This window comes from Giraffa tippelskirchi, chromosome 6 (genome assembly GCF_054371585.1).
Source record: "Giraffa tippelskirchi isolate mGirTip1 chromosome 6, T2T-mGirTip1v1.2.pri, whole genome shotgun sequence".
Lineage (NCBI taxonomy): Eukaryota > Metazoa > Chordata > Mammalia > Artiodactyla > Giraffidae > Giraffa > Giraffa tippelskirchi.
Genome location: NC_137280.1, coordinates 74,444,774 through 74,460,071, shown reverse-complemented (window position 1 = coordinate 74,460,071; position 15,298 = coordinate 74,444,774).

Sequence of the window (15,298 nt, the reverse complement as noted above, 5' to 3'; positions counted from 1 at the left end):
GGGGGGTGGTCCGCCCTGCCCATGTGAAGGGAAAGAGCCCCCCCCCCATGGACCCCAGGTCCCCACACCAACTCTCTAAGGAGCTCAACACCTACCGAACCCATTAGCCAGATGGACACAGTGGCAGAGACCATACCTGAACCCAGGTCTGGGTTTCCAAGAAGCACTCCTTTCTCTGCTCAGCCACACTAGCGGCTGGGCAGTGCAGGGGTACTGGACATTTGGGGCATGCCATTTGAGCAGAGAGCAGATGCCTCCCCTACCGACTGCACTCTAAGATATATTTTAGGGGTGGGGCAGCAGGCTGTTGAAGCACAGAGGAAGGGGGGCCCTCTGCCACCTCCACCCACAAGGGTGACCAAGTCACCAGCAAAGCCTGGGTTCTGAGTGGCACACAAGTCCTGTATCCCAACTGCCATGCTCTGCCTCCCCACCTTTGCCAAAAACCAACTGAGGAGCTGCACTCTGCACAGATTCCCAAGCTCTGCCCCTGAGTGGAGACCCTGCTCACTCCACCCCTCCCCCAAGCCCTCTAGTCCCTGGCATCCCCCTTTGCCTTCTCTTGGAGGCTCCGGGTAGCCCTTCCCAGGCTTGGCTGCAGCTCTATGGTAACCTCCATCCATCCTCTGACAGATGCGTAGCCCCCCCAGGATGCCTCACACCCCACCAGGCACTGGGGACTGAGATATGGGGCCACACCCGCTCTTGGGGATGTGGGGGGACCACAGAGATCTGCTGTTAGAAAACAAGGTGAAGAGCGTGTGCAGAGAAGAACGCAAGGATAGGAATCTGTCCATGACACGCACATATTTAAGAAATGATGGAAGTTCAGAGCAAACGCTTGAAGAGGAAAAAGTCTGTACCCTGAGAAGGAAACAGGATGGAGGAGCTGGGAGCCGGGGGAGGAAGCGAGACTCTCCTGAATGTGCCAACGCTCTGTGTAATTACACAAGACTGAATTTTCAAAAAACAATCTCTAAAAGCTAAAAGCAAAACAAAACCAATGAATCTAGCAGGGTATTGGATTGGTAGCATAACAACATGGAAAGGACTCATCTGAAGTGAGTTTAAACAGTCATTTTACCATCTATTCCCAAGGGTTATACCATGAGGACAGAAATAATTTCAAAAAGAAAAGTCTGCAATGATTCTCAGTAATTACATTGTTAATAATAATATTAGCGGTGATAGTCTGAAGCTATATTTGTATAAAGATGAAATGAATACATAATTATTTTAATGTCACTAGGAACCAAGTCTGTCAATGTGAGGAAAAGGAGAGACAAAGTCGGGAAATTAAATAAAACTCTGTAAGCCTAAATTTGGCTTTTTCTGATCTTAAAGAAGAAAACTTCATAGCCAAATGAAAGGCTCAGAAACAAAGACTAAACCAGGGATCAAAGTGCCAGAAAACAGCCTCTCGATGTCATCTGTCATTCAAAGGACCTGGAACTCCTTGGAGAAGTGGTTGACCCCAGGAGCTGGGAGACCGTAGGCAGAAGAGTGAGATGCGGTCAGAGAAGCCCTGGGTCATGCAGAAGGACTCGGGGTCAAGTCGAAAAGGTCTCCACAAGCTGAAGATGGGACAACTTAAGGATCAATGCAGATTATAGAGGCAACAGATTGAAACACATCAGGTCCAAATCATGAGTTCAAAATGACTGGGGGGAACCTCACAATTGCTAAGGATGCAAGAAACCCAGATCATTGTTTTGAAAACTAGTAAATAAAGGGAGAGAATCAAATTTGTCCCCTGACCATACATCTTCTCTAACTGCACGCCCCAGTAACCAAAAGCTAGGGAGCAGACGTGCCTCCTCAGCGGGGTTGGGGGATGTATTCCAGCCAAGAGAGGCAGAGGAATGATGGGTCTCTGTCAGCACCGTTCTGAGATTCCCCTGTGAACTGATGGATGTAGGCAGTGGTTGTCACTGGCTGAGGCGTCATAGAGATGGATGAGTGCCATGCACCCTTGGATGGACGGACACCCTACACTGACGCCAGTTTACAAGAGACAAAGGTCAGCTCAGAGGAACAGGAAAAGCGACACAGGGTGTCCAGGCTGGAAGGCTCTGCAAGAAGGAAGACCCAGGGTCCTTGGCAGATAAATTACAGAGAAAAAAGAGAGAGAGATAGGGGCAGGACATCTGTAAACTAAGCAGTCTGAGCAATCTCTCCACTGCATTCGTGGACCTTCCTTTGAAAATAATTTTAATAAAAATCATGTAACAAAACGTGTATAATTTAATCTGAGGAAATCGAACTCTGAGTAGACATTGGATAAAACTGAGGAAATATCCGACTTTCCTTTGGGTGGGAGAATGGCATTGTGGTTGGGCTGTTTTAAGAGCCCTCATCTTTCAGAGACACACTCTGAAATGTTTATGGATAAAAATGAGTAGCTTTCTGGGTGGTGACATGGAAATGTTCGTAATTTATGACTCTAAGTGAATGTGGCTACAGATCAATGCGTCGAATGTGATCTGATTTGTTTTGTAAAGGAAAGAGCAGAGTTGGATGTCCATGTGGCATGGTGTGTGCTTCTTTGGAGAGAAAGACCTGGAAGGACCGCACAGGATGCTGGCCCTGGGCACCTCTGGGAAGCAGGTAAGTGCCAGAAGTTGAAGGAGGAGGAGCTAGGCTTTCACCCTTGACTTCCAGCAGCATTTTGTGTGTGTGCAGAGCAGCGGAGTCACCACCTGGCCGCCTCCGTGAGTTAACGGGTGTGGGTACCGATCTGGCCGTCAGCACCGCAGAAAAGACCACGTCCAACGTGTCACCTGCAACCTAGTCCTGACAAACCCAGACCCAGATCCAACCAGCTCCAGAGCCAGCCACCTTCCCAGAGCCACAACCAAGGAATCCGACCCACAAAATCCAGAAGGCAGACACGCGCAGACAGACAGAAAAGTTTCTTCAGCAGCTTCATGGTAGGAGAGACAAAAGAGAGAGGAAAGGAAATCTATAGATTAAAAAAGAACTTACTGCCAGAAATTTTGACGTTTAAACCTTATTTGGATCTGGAATCCAATACGCTGTTTTAAAAAATGTGAGACAATAAGGAAATGTGAACACTTGGATATTTGATACTAAGAAATCACTGCTATTTTAGGGGTGATGGTGACATCATGACTGTTTTTTAAAAGAAGCTTAGGTTTTACAGGCACATATTGAAAGAGGTGGAGATAAAATGAGATGAAGCCTTGGGTTTGCCTCAAAGCAGTCAAGCAGTGAGTGGGTGGCAAGGCCAGCCCAGGAGACTCAGGACGGGCCCCTGGGGTGATGGCAGGGGTGGAGTTCATTACCTTAGTCTGGGTTGGGGACTTTTCCATCATGACCAGTTATTATAACATAGTTTACAACAATTAAAAAGAGGAGAGGCTTTAAAGAGTGACGTGGTGTGAGATATTTCCAACACCTTCCCAGAGTCCCAGTCCTCCCACGCCTGGTCCATGAAGAGTAGATTGTGAACAAGGTTTCCCTGTACTTCTTGGGCAGCGGCTGCAGCCCTGTCCACCCCCACCCCAACCCCAACCTCTCACACCAGGCAAAAAGTACAGCCAGATAGAGTTGAAGTGACTCTGCTGGTCTTTTGGGCCCATGGTCCACCCAGAGAAGGAATCACCTCTCAAGTCCACCTGGCAGGTGGCCCTCTGGCTCCCATGGAGGAGGAAGAGGGCCCAGAGGAGACACCCCAGCTGCTGGGAGCTCGCCTCCTTGAGAGAGCTCCCCGTTTTCTGAGCCCAGCCCCTCTGTCGGTGTCCCGTGGGTCCCTGCCTCTCCCCACCCCCTCATCACTCCACGTCGCACTGTCCACCTGTCCTCCTCCTGCTGGCCTGAAATGGGTCTGGGAGCTGGGCGGTGCCTAGTGCACCACCAGGAAGTCATCTCTGGCTGTACTGACAAGTGGTGCTGGGGGCAGGCAGAGGGTCTTCCAGATGTGGCGGCCTGGCCACTGTCCTTGGTGCTGACCCCTTCTGTCCCCAGAACAAAATGCCCTGGCCCTGCAGAGGCCCAGCTTCCTTCCCCGGGGTTCCTACCCTGCACTGCATGGAGCCCACACAGGCAGGTTGTGCAGGCCCCCACCTGCAGGGCCCACCGCCCCAGAGGCAGAGCACCACCCCTCCACCCTCTCAAGAGCTCCCAGTCTCCAGCTAAATCTCTCTCCATCACTCTCATCTTTGTGCTAAATCTCGCACCTTACAGACCATCCTCACAGGAATCTTTCAATCTGGGGTCCGCTCCTGTGAGGCCCCTCCAGCCCCTCTCGAGTCCCCCGCATTCCACTTCCAGTCCAGACCCTCCAGCTCCGATAACGGCCCAGCTAGTGGAGAACAGCGCAGAGGACCACTTCATGAGCTTCAACACCGAAAGCAATCTCCCGGAGTGAGAGCAAGTTGGGCTCGCGGGGATTTCACTTTTAATTGACTGTACTCCCAGGAGCGGAGTAAAGGATGACCCTCCAGTCCCCGAGTGCTGTGCACCCAGCCTGTTAACCCTGCAGAAGTCACACGAAGGTCCATCCCCTGGGGTCACTGGCCCCACTTTACAGATGAGAAAGGTGAGGCTCAGGGAGATGCGGCAGCTAGCCAGGTGGGAGACAAGTGAGAAAATGCTCATCGAACATGTGTAGAGGTGTGTTCTGCAGGGTGGCCCAGCAGGCACCCCACCCAGCCTCCATCCAAAGCCATACCGTCCACGGCACTTCCTCGAAATGCCCCAACTGATGCCCTGACTTCCTTCTCTGTGCACTCACACCAGGGCCCTCTGAATCTTGGAGACCATCGGAGCCTACCTGGTTATCACACACACGGGGAAACTGAGTCTGGAGAAAAGTGAAGGCCTGGTGCAGGCTCTCTGCTCTGGGTTTCCATCCTCAACAGACCTTGGGCCTCACTTGGGATACCCCCACCTCTTGCCTGAGTTTCAATTTCCCCATCTGTAAAATGGGTCTGTTAGGCCCACCACACAGAGCAGGGGGAGACCAATGTGGACCGTGCACGTTTGGGGCCCAGAGCAAAGCTGGGAACCCAGTGGCCATCAGTAAACAAGGTCCCTCCAGCCCCGCTCCCAGGTCGGGCCTGCTTCCTTGGTTCCAAGGATAAAGCCTAAGAAGATGGGGGAGGCCTCGCAGGAGAAAAGTCCCGCCGTGTAGGGCTTTCGGCCTGAAAGCCTGTCATGTTCTCTTGCGGAGGACAAGATCTGCTGGGTTATTAAGCACACAGAGACCCACAGACTGCAGCTGGGAGATAAGAAAATCTTCCGTCAGGACAACTGTGGGATGGAGTTTTCATCCCTTTTTTCTTTTCTTTTTTTTTTCCGCCTTTTTCTTCTTCCCTCAACTTGGGTATTTTCAAGCTTAGAAGTGACTGCTCTAATCGAACCAAGAGACCAGCAGCAGGAGGCAGATTTGCTCATGGAAAATGGAAAGTTAAAAAAAAAGGAGGCAGGGAAGGCGGACGGGATGCTTGTTCTAGAAGCAGCATCTCATGTCCCATCTCCGGTAGGATAGAGATAATGGGCTGGGACTCCAGCCCCCACGTAGCCAAAAATTTAGAGTAGAGGCGTAGCCCTGCCTCCTGACACCTGTAATCTGACAGGGAGACAGGCCCACGCCTTCAGGACAGCCCCAACCTGACAGCAGAGACAAGACACGCTCCGCAGATTCCAGTCTGATAAAGGCATCACAGCAGGGCCCTGGGGTGCCATGGAAGCTCCAACACGCCCTTGCAGACCTCAGGCACTCCTGGCCGTGCGGATGAGCCCGCTAGGGAAGTGAAGTGTGGCTGGGTGTCCAGGGCCTGCTCCCACAAGCCCTCAGAGTGGGACCCTCGAGGGCAGGCTAGCTCCCTCATCCGTGCCCTTCCTGGCCCTCACCCAAGGGTGCCCACGGAGCACATCCACAGCCTGAGTCACCTTCTGCAGTGCAAGTGCAGGCAAGGGTGGGGACAGGACCTGGGCGGCCTCCGGCTGGCTCCAGCCCCAAAGCAGTCCTCTCTGCCTCCAGCCCGGGGGCCACAGGGAAGGCCCAACCGGAGCTCCTGCCAGAGCATCACCCCTGTCTCCTGGGGTTACAGCACCCCCTTACACAGGGGAGCAGCAAGCTTTTCCCACCTCAGGTGGAAGCCCAGACAAGGCCATGTCTCCCAGAGAAACAGGCAGCTTGCTTTTAACCTCAATTCTCTGTGCAGACTCCTGTGCATATAAGCGTGCTTTGGAAACATTTTCAAATGTGCCCAGTGATCTTTGAGCAGTGGTTCCCCCAAATCTCACAAGGATCTCACATCTCAGAATCCCCCCACATGCTGTTCCCCAGCCCAGAATGCTTTTCCCTGCTCTCCTCACAGGGCTGCTGGCCCTCTATTCACTTTGAAGTCACTGCATGTCCTTGTCTCCTCTTCCAGGCAGCCCTCCAGGATGACTCCCTCTAGTGCTCCTGTCTCAGACCCTGCTGCTCTCCCTCACCCCTTGAACACTCAGAATCATACCCTTGGGTCTATATGCTTCTTACCACCAACCACACCAAACAGCAGTTGAAGGAGTGCAGGGGTTGTCTCTGATTCCACATGTTCTAGCCCACAGAAGGAGACTCATAAATATGAATGAATGAATGAATGAATGAGAATGTCTCTGACCTCTCTCTGCCCCAGCCCTCTCCCTAACCACACCCCCAAGGCATGAGCCCATCAGATGTCTTCTTCCTGACACCCCGCCGCTCCCGTGTTGGGGTGGCTTCTTATGTGACAGTGGACACATCAAGGAACACTTGCCATCCCTGCACAGCCCTCAGCCAAATCACCAGATTTGATGCCCTAACTGTGACACCTTCTTTAAACAGCAGCGTTTTCCTCCTAAATCCTCTCTCCAGGTGGCTGACCTCTCCCCACCTCTTCATAAGACCCCTGAGAGGCAGAAGGTCAAGGTGCTGTCAGCTACAAGTGGCACGAACACAGCTCAATCCCACTTAAGAAAAAGGTGGGTATCAGATGGGCTTCCGTCTGAATGCAGAGAACACTCCAGGGCCCTCAGAGGGGCCATGACGCCCAGAGGTGTTCACACAGGATAAAAGAGCTGAGACGCCAGCCAGGGACCTAGAGTCTGCCCAGAGGCCAGCGGCCACAGGAAAGGGCCACCACGCTGAGCAGGGGGAGCAAGAGGGGATGGAGCTTCCAGAGCAGGGGGTGCAGGCCACGCCCGTGGGGGGACGCCTGTGAGAACTGGGCCTCAGGGCAGGGCGGGGCAAGCACTGGAGTCGGAGGAGCCCCCAGCGGTGACAGCAGAGGGACAGTTAGGAGAAACAGCCCAGCATCTCCCTCCTCGCCAGCCAGTCTCCCTGCCGGTCCCCAGGCCAAGCCCTCGGTGCACTCAAGGGGCCAGAAGTGTCCACTGCAACCAGTTGTGGGCAGGGCAGATCCCCACGGCAAAGGGGCGCTGTGAGATCCAGTAGCGCCTGAGCCCCCAGGGGTCTCCGCATCCTCAGGATAAAGCTCAAACCCCGATCACACCCCCAGGGCCCCGAGCCCTCCGCTCACGAGCTCAGAGTTCCAGCCACGATGGGTGGCTTTCAGCTCATCTCCCTCTGCCCCAGGGCCTTCGCCCAAGCTGCTCCAGGCCCCTGAGCCGTCCCCCTGATCCACGTGTCACCCAAGGGCTCCTCCCCTCTGGGGCCACTGTCCCGAGGCCATCCCTGAGCTCCAGATGGAAAGGCCGCCTTTCCCGACCCCGCACACTGCGCTCCCCAGGAGGCCCAGCTCTCAACTTTCTCTCTCTCTGGCTGTACGTGTGTATGTGGATGAGGGTCTCCCCTTGCCAGCCATGAGCCCTGCTGGGCCAGGAGGGTCACCGTTCACAAACCCCTGAAGGGCTGGTGCCAGAAGAGAGGCAGGGCCTGCTGGGGTGCCCTTGGTTTGGTCTTAGGAAAAGTCCTTACAACAGAAAGAAAGCAGAGAGAAAGGGAGAGAGTGTGTGCCCAGCACCCGTCACAGCCTGCCTCTTCCATCCTGTCACATGGGGGGACCAGCAGGCATGATTGTCTGTAGCCCTTTGTTCAGTAATCAGGCTAGACTGTCCCTGTATGGAGCGGTGAGGTCCCCATCGTGGGACAGGCAGTGAGCTCCCCATCATGGGAGGCATCCAAACTGTGGCCACAGGCATACCTGCCATGAATGTCCTGGAATATTCTCTAAGACTCTCTGGCTCTCGAAGGACCTCTGAGGTGCCGATGGCGCAGCTTGGTTACCAGGGACAAGAGGGAGCACAGGGAGAGGAAGTACAGCTGCTCGGTCAGCTCCAGGGGGCCAAGGGCAGAGTCCTCGGGGACAGAGGGTCTGGGACAGACCACGCGGAACTTCAGGTGGGCAGCACAGACCTGCCAGGGACCCCAGTAGATGGAGAGGTTGGCTGCAGCCACACCTCCCTGTCCACCCAGGCCCGCCTCCCGCTTCCCCTGGAGGCGGGGCAGCCCCAGAAATGCCCCATGGTGGCCACTGGCAGGCAGGGCCTTGACAGCAGCAGGCTGAGGCCATGAGGGGCCGCAGGGAGGTAGCTGGGTCTCCACTGCCACCCAGAGGCTGGCCGTGAGCCAGGCTGCCCAGCACAGGGACAGCCCTAGATCCTGTCCGACCGGTCCAGCCTGGGCCCTCAGCTGAGGGACAGGTGCTCGGAGAGACCCAGCAGTTACCTCCGCAGGCTCGGGGGCTTCAGGTCAGAACCTGGGGCCAGGGAAGGGTACAGAGTCACCCCAGGCCCAGAGCGCCAGCGAAGGGCAGCTACAGTCTCAGGACCCTCTGCCCACTCACCCCAAGCAACTGGGCAGCTTCTCTACCACATGAGGAGACAGCTGGGATGAGGGGGGTCCCCCCGGGCGAGTCGTGCTCCCCTGGGCCCCAGCAGATTTGCCTGGACAGGGCCCTGAGCCTGAGATCCTCTCTACGCTGCCAAAGCCCTGCTCTCCCTCCATCCGCCTCCAGTCTGTCATTCACTCCTGCTGGCGACCTGGGCTCAGAGCAGACCCAGCGCTCGGGCCACAGCAGCTCCTGCCCCAACCCCGACCTGCTCCAGGGCCAGCCCCTGCCTGCTTGTCCCAGTTCCCAGTTTTTTAAAAAAGTCATAAAAGCAAAGCCAAAAAAACCCTGTCCTCCAAGTAAGGGCTGGTGGGGCTGGTCTTCCGAGGACAGGTGGGCGGGAAGGAGAGGACGCGACCCCTCTGTGATGCTTGGCCCCTAAGAATGCCCCAGTGTGGCCTCTCTAGGCCTCCGCGCCCACAGACCTCTAAACTTGCACATCCCAGCTCTGCCTGCCACTCAGGACCTCAACTCACCCACATACCACCTGGGGGCGAGCCCCCAGTGCCCGAGGGGGTGGGCCTCCCTGCCCCGACCAGCACCAGTTTACAGATGAGGACACGGAGGCCCACGGAGGAAAGCGGGTTTGCAGTGGCCGAGTCAGAGTCACCAAGAGCAGCAGCCAGCGTGGGGGACAGGAGGGGAGAGATCCCTGGGACCCCTCACTCCAGGCTCAGCTATGGGGCCATGGGGCTTGGCAGCACCAGCCACTGCCCATTGGAGGAAACTCCTGCCTAGAGGGGGCTTCGCCTGGCCTCTGCCATCTCCAGGCCAACCCCAGGGCTTCAGAGTCACCCTCCCCTCCGGCAGCACTGACCCTGGCTTCCCAGTTCACTGCCCAGGACTGGCCCCCAGGAATCCTCACGTCCCACCACGGGCCTCAGCTGTGCCCCAGACCCTTGGAGCCCTGCCCTGACTGTGTAACGATGAAAGTGTCCACTTCCAGGAGTCGCTGGGGCCGCCACCTCGCATGCCTCCACGGGGCTGCTCCAGGTTGCCACTGCACCCACATTGCATGTCTGGAGCACCAAGGATGCATACAATGTGACATACGACGTGATCCTTCCTCCTTCCCATCTTAGTCTCACAAACACAGGGGCTGAGAGGAATCTAAGAAACATCATTAATGCAAACCCTACACCCAGAGCTGGACATGGTAGCTCTTCACCTGGTCCCCAACCCTTCCCATCAAGCACATTGGTCTCCAGCCTATGATGGTCCACTCTGTGCTCTGAGCCCCAGGAAGGCCTAGGAACTTGGTTCAAGGCCCAGAAAGAGGACCAGGGCCATAGGATGCAGCATCCACAGACGAGAAGGAAGGGGCAACAGTCTTATTGTGTTCAAGACCGTGGCTGGCGCTGCACTGACCCTCAGTGGACACTCCTTTCTATCCTCACCACTACCGCCTTGGGAGGGGTCATATTCTCCCCAAAGAATACAGGAGGAGACTGAGGCTCAGGGTCACCGGGACACCCGAGTACACGTGCAGAGCCATGTGGCCGGCTCCCAGTCACGGCGCTAATGCTGTTGTTATTACTGTTACTCCAGGATCATCAGGCAGGAAATGTCAGCTTTCTTCCTTTTCCTAACTTGTCCTGTTGACACTCCCCAGCTCGGGCAGCCTCCTGTGGTTGACGAGATGATTGCAGGCTGGTGGAAGGACAGGCAAAGGTCCAGAGGGGCCAATGTGTCCCACACATGTGTCCCCCCAGGTGAGGGCTGACACTTCAGTTCTCTGAAAATAAGAATAATCACAATATTATGTGAGCCACCACAGACCACCCCTGCCAGATGGTGGCTGTCTGGGGCCCTGGAGGGGGCTGTGTCCACAGCCAGGGAGGTTATGCAGACAGACGGCCTCCCGTAGCACTTAAATGACAAGCTCAAAACCGGGCCGGGCACCAGTCCAGATCCGGCCGGGGAGCTGGCATCGGTGGGCCCTGCTCCAGAAGGCATCACAGCAGGGCCCCTGCTGGGCCTGCACCACCAGCCAGCTGAGCCACCGCCCCGGGAGGGCCCTGAGCCTGAGCCTTGAAGAAAGAAGGCAGCAGGCCTCGCCCCAGGAGGGAGGGCGAGAGAAGGGGCAGAGGGCAGAGCGAGCAGGACACTCCCAGAACTTGACCAAACAAAGGAGACTTATGAGCCAATGACTCCAGCCCCTTCGTTTTGATCAGAGAGGGCGAGCAACTTGCCCAAAGTCAGAGTGATATGGTGAAAATTTAGCCCAGGGTTTTTTGCTGTGCACTTAATCTATCAAATATCCAATTGCTAATAGCAGAGGGAACATAAAGTTTAAGCACTAGAAAGGTCACAGACTTCATCCATCCACCCACCCATCTATCCATCCATCCACATACCCTTCCCTGCATTCATCCACTCCCATCCATCCACACATCATCCACATCCATCTACCCATACATCCTCCCACTGAGTCATCCATCCCTCATCCAAAACCCATGTATCCATCCATCTACCACCTGCCCACTAGCTCACCCACCCACCCATCATCCTACAGATATATCCATCCCTCCCTCCTCCAACCAACTAATCCATCCGTCTATCCTCCTACCATGTGTGCTTCCACCTGCCTACTCATCTATCCATCCATCCATTCATCCATCCACCCACCCACCCATTCATCCACTTACCTTCCCACTCATTCATTCATTCATATCCTACCTATCTATGTCCATTCATCCACTATCCATCCATCCATCCATCCATCATCCATCCTCCCAACCATCTACCCATCTAGCCACCTGCACATCTCATCTGTCCATGTATCCTCCCGCCCTTCTCCCATCCACGTATTCAGCCGCATATCCATCTATGCATCTCCATGCATCCACCCAACCACTCATCCTCTCCCAGATCCATCCATCCAAGGTCATTTGTGAGCACATACCTGCTTGTTCCCGGCTCTGACTCAACTAGAGTCATACGCAACTGGAACAGGAAAAGACCTCAAAACACAGCATGTTCGATTCCGCCCATTATGCCCAGGGGGAAGCAAGGTTGGGCAGGTGGAGACAAGAAGAAACAGAATCACTCTTAAAAGTGGTGAAGCCCCCGCCAGCTGCCCCTGCCCCAATGGAACTCCTCACCATGTCCCTGCCCCAGGGCCCTCAGCAGCACTTTGTGAATTCCACACCACCCTCTCACCCACCAGGGCAGGGGCCCTGGACTTTTTCTTCCTCCCCTACCTGCCCTGGACTCTGCTCCACCCCAACAAGACTGTAAGCGGCAGACAGGTCGGGTTCCATGACCTGTCCCAGCACACCGCTTCCTGGTGTGGCGCAGGCGGGTGACCCACATGTGCGTTCTGGGTCCTCATCCTGTCCCCGCTGTGATCCCTCTCTGGACCTCAGTCCACCCATCTGTGAAATGGGATGCCAAGACCAGCAATCTCCCCGCTCGGGGTTCCTAGAGCAGCCCAGGGGGCAGGGCTTGCAGGCAGGGGCGACGAGCACATGCGCTGGGTCCAGGAGCCAGGGACCGGCGGTCAGGATGTGCTGTCAGTCAGCCTTGCTCCAGGCCCACATCCCAGAGCCTGGAAATGACTCCTCGCCTCCCCGATGACTCAGCCTGTCAACGCCTGATGAGTCACGGCCGCTGGCAAGTAGGGGGCACGCTCCAGCCACCCCCACACGGAGGACTCAGCCCGCCCCAGGCACAGCCTGAGTGAGCACCTCACAGCCGGGAAACGAGGCCCGGAGGAGGATACGTCCTGCCCGTGGGTGGGATTCAATGTCAAGCGCTCTGGAGCCCAAGCCCGACCCCACAAGAAGCTCAGCCCCCGGGGTGCCTTGAGAAGTGAGGCCACTGAGGTCCAGGGAGGTGGACTGACTGTCCCAAAGCCACACAGCTCACAAGGGGCCCATCGAAGAGCAGAGCTCACCAGCGCCACCAGGAGAGCTTGTCCACTGGCCCCTGTGTTGTCTTAACCATCACTGGGGTGTGACTCCAGATGGGACTCCCGGGCTGGGCAAAGGCTTTCCCCACCACTCCTCCCTCCTGACACCCCACCCCACATTCACCTCATCCAGAGACAGGCGACTGTGACCCCAGAAGTCTCAGGGCCGGACACACCCCACAGGCAGCATCCTGGCTCAGGCAGAGGAAACGCAGCCAACGCTTAGTCCCCAGGAGGCGAGAGGTGCCGGTGTGGACCGCTTCAGCCCAGCTCATGGTCGCAGGGAGGGGTGGCGCCGTCTCCCTCCCCCTGGCCCTTCGTCCATCCTGACTGGAGGCATCGTGGGCAGAGCCTCCTCCCCCCACCTCCCCTGGCTCCCTCAATCTGTCGTATTATCTGATTTGCAATATCAGTGTTTTAATACTTAAGGAGGATTTGAATTAGCGTAACTGGCCCAAAGTGGAAATAAATTAATGTGAGTGCATAAGAAGTTTCTCCAGACAATTAGAACCTGGAGTAAATTAAATTAATATCTAATCTTTCCTCTTCTCACTTTGGAGCCGGACTTACAGATGGTGCCAGGGGGATGGGTGGGTAACGGGTTTCAAATGGACGTGGGCAGCGCTGGGCAGTCTGTGTGGCAAAGGTGCACCTAGTTGTAAAAATGGCTCTCTAGTACCACCCTGTCCTCAGCCTCTCAGAGCCCAGTATTCCAGGATCCCAAAAGACAGAGGGGAAACAGATGAGGTGGGAGGCTCAGCCCTGGCTGGGAAAGGCAGCTAAGCAGCTGGTCATGGTGTCCAAGTGATGTGGACACCAAACAGGACAGCCACAGGGGCCCCGCCGCAAGCCCTCATCCCCTCCCGGGGGTGGAGCTGGGGGACTGGGCAAGCTGCTGCCTTGGACACTGAGGGCGGTTTCTCTGCAGCAGCCCCCAGCCCAATATTCGAGTCCACCTCTGATTCAGCCTCCTCCACAATCCCTAATGGAAGATGGCCACGCCCATCTCACACCTGGACAAAATTGAGGGCCTCCTCAAGGCCACCGAGGGGTAAGTGGCTGGCAGGGACCCCCCCAGGGGCTCAGCCGGGAGGAGGCAGAGCCCCCTGCATTCCCTGCGGGGATGTTCCCAGGGCCCTCAGATGCCGGATGGAGGGCTGGGACCCCACTCGGCCCCTCACCCCGTGGGTGGCCTCAGCTCCCCGCACGCCAAGTGAGGACCAACACGGGCCTCTGGGCTGGGCTGCAAGGGCCCACGTCAGCATGGATGAAGCACTGTGAGCCCAGAAGTCTCTCAGGAATGGCCGAGTCCCTCCCTGGGGGGGAGCAGGGCATGTCCCTTTGTCTCTGGTGCCCAGCTTGCAGGCCCTGTTTTTGTGTTCTGTCCCTTAAAATCACTGCTAAATGCCCACCACGTGCTGGCCTAACCCTGGGGATAGGGAGATGGCAAGACCTGTCCCTGGCCTCGGTGAGCTGGCGGGTGGGGGAGGGAAGGCACTGGCATCCACTGGGGAAAGTACCACATGGGGAACGCCCACAGGAGTGAGTGTGAGGAATCGTGAGGATCCCTGGCAGACACCCTGGAGGAGGCGATTCCTGAACTGGGTTTTGACGTTGGAGAAAATGAGATCAGATACCAGCAAACAAGGCAGTTGGAGGTGGGGGTGGGTGAAGGGCATCCAGCACAGGTCACCGTGAGAGGACACGCAGTGAGCCCTCCACACGGATGGTCGGAAGGCATGAACAAAGCAAACTCAGGGTCATGTGTAACTTTAACAGCTCGGAATGCATCGAATCTTCTTCGTAGAAATTGTCTCCATCCTCCGCCCGGCATCGGCATCCAGGGGTGGGAGGCGCAGCTCAGCAGTCAGATGTCTCGCTCACAGTCATCAGCCACATGGCAGAGCCAGGCTTGAAGCCTCACCACCCCTCCCAGGGCTGCCTGGTGTTTAATTTGCTTGCAAGAGACAGAGCCCAACTCCAAAAGGACCCATCAAACAACCTAGTTTAAAAAAAAAAAAAAAAAATGGGCCTAAAGACCTGAACAGACACCTCAGCAAAGAAGACATTGAGATGGCAGATGAGCACATGAAAAGATGCTCCACATCACCTGTCATCAAGGAAATGCAAATTCAAACAGCACTGAGACACCATGACACCCCGATTAGAACGGTCCAAGCCCAGAGCACTGACAACACCAAATGCAGGCAGGAGTGTGGAGAAACAGGAGCCCCCATCAACTGCTGGTGGGGACGCAGAGGCTGCAGCTCTGCTCCTCGGGATTTACCCAAAGGAGCTGAAAACGTCTGTCCACACAAAAGCCTATACATGGATGTTTGCAGCAGCTTTATTCATAATTGCCAAAAATTGGAAGCAGCCAACATGTTCTCTAATAGGTGAGTACATAAAGAAACCGTGAATATCTTTCCAGACAATAGAAATTATTCAGCATTAAAAAGAAATGAGCTATCAAGCCATGAAGACATAGAGGACATTGAAACGCATATTATGAAGCGAAAGAATCCAATCTGAAAAGGCTACG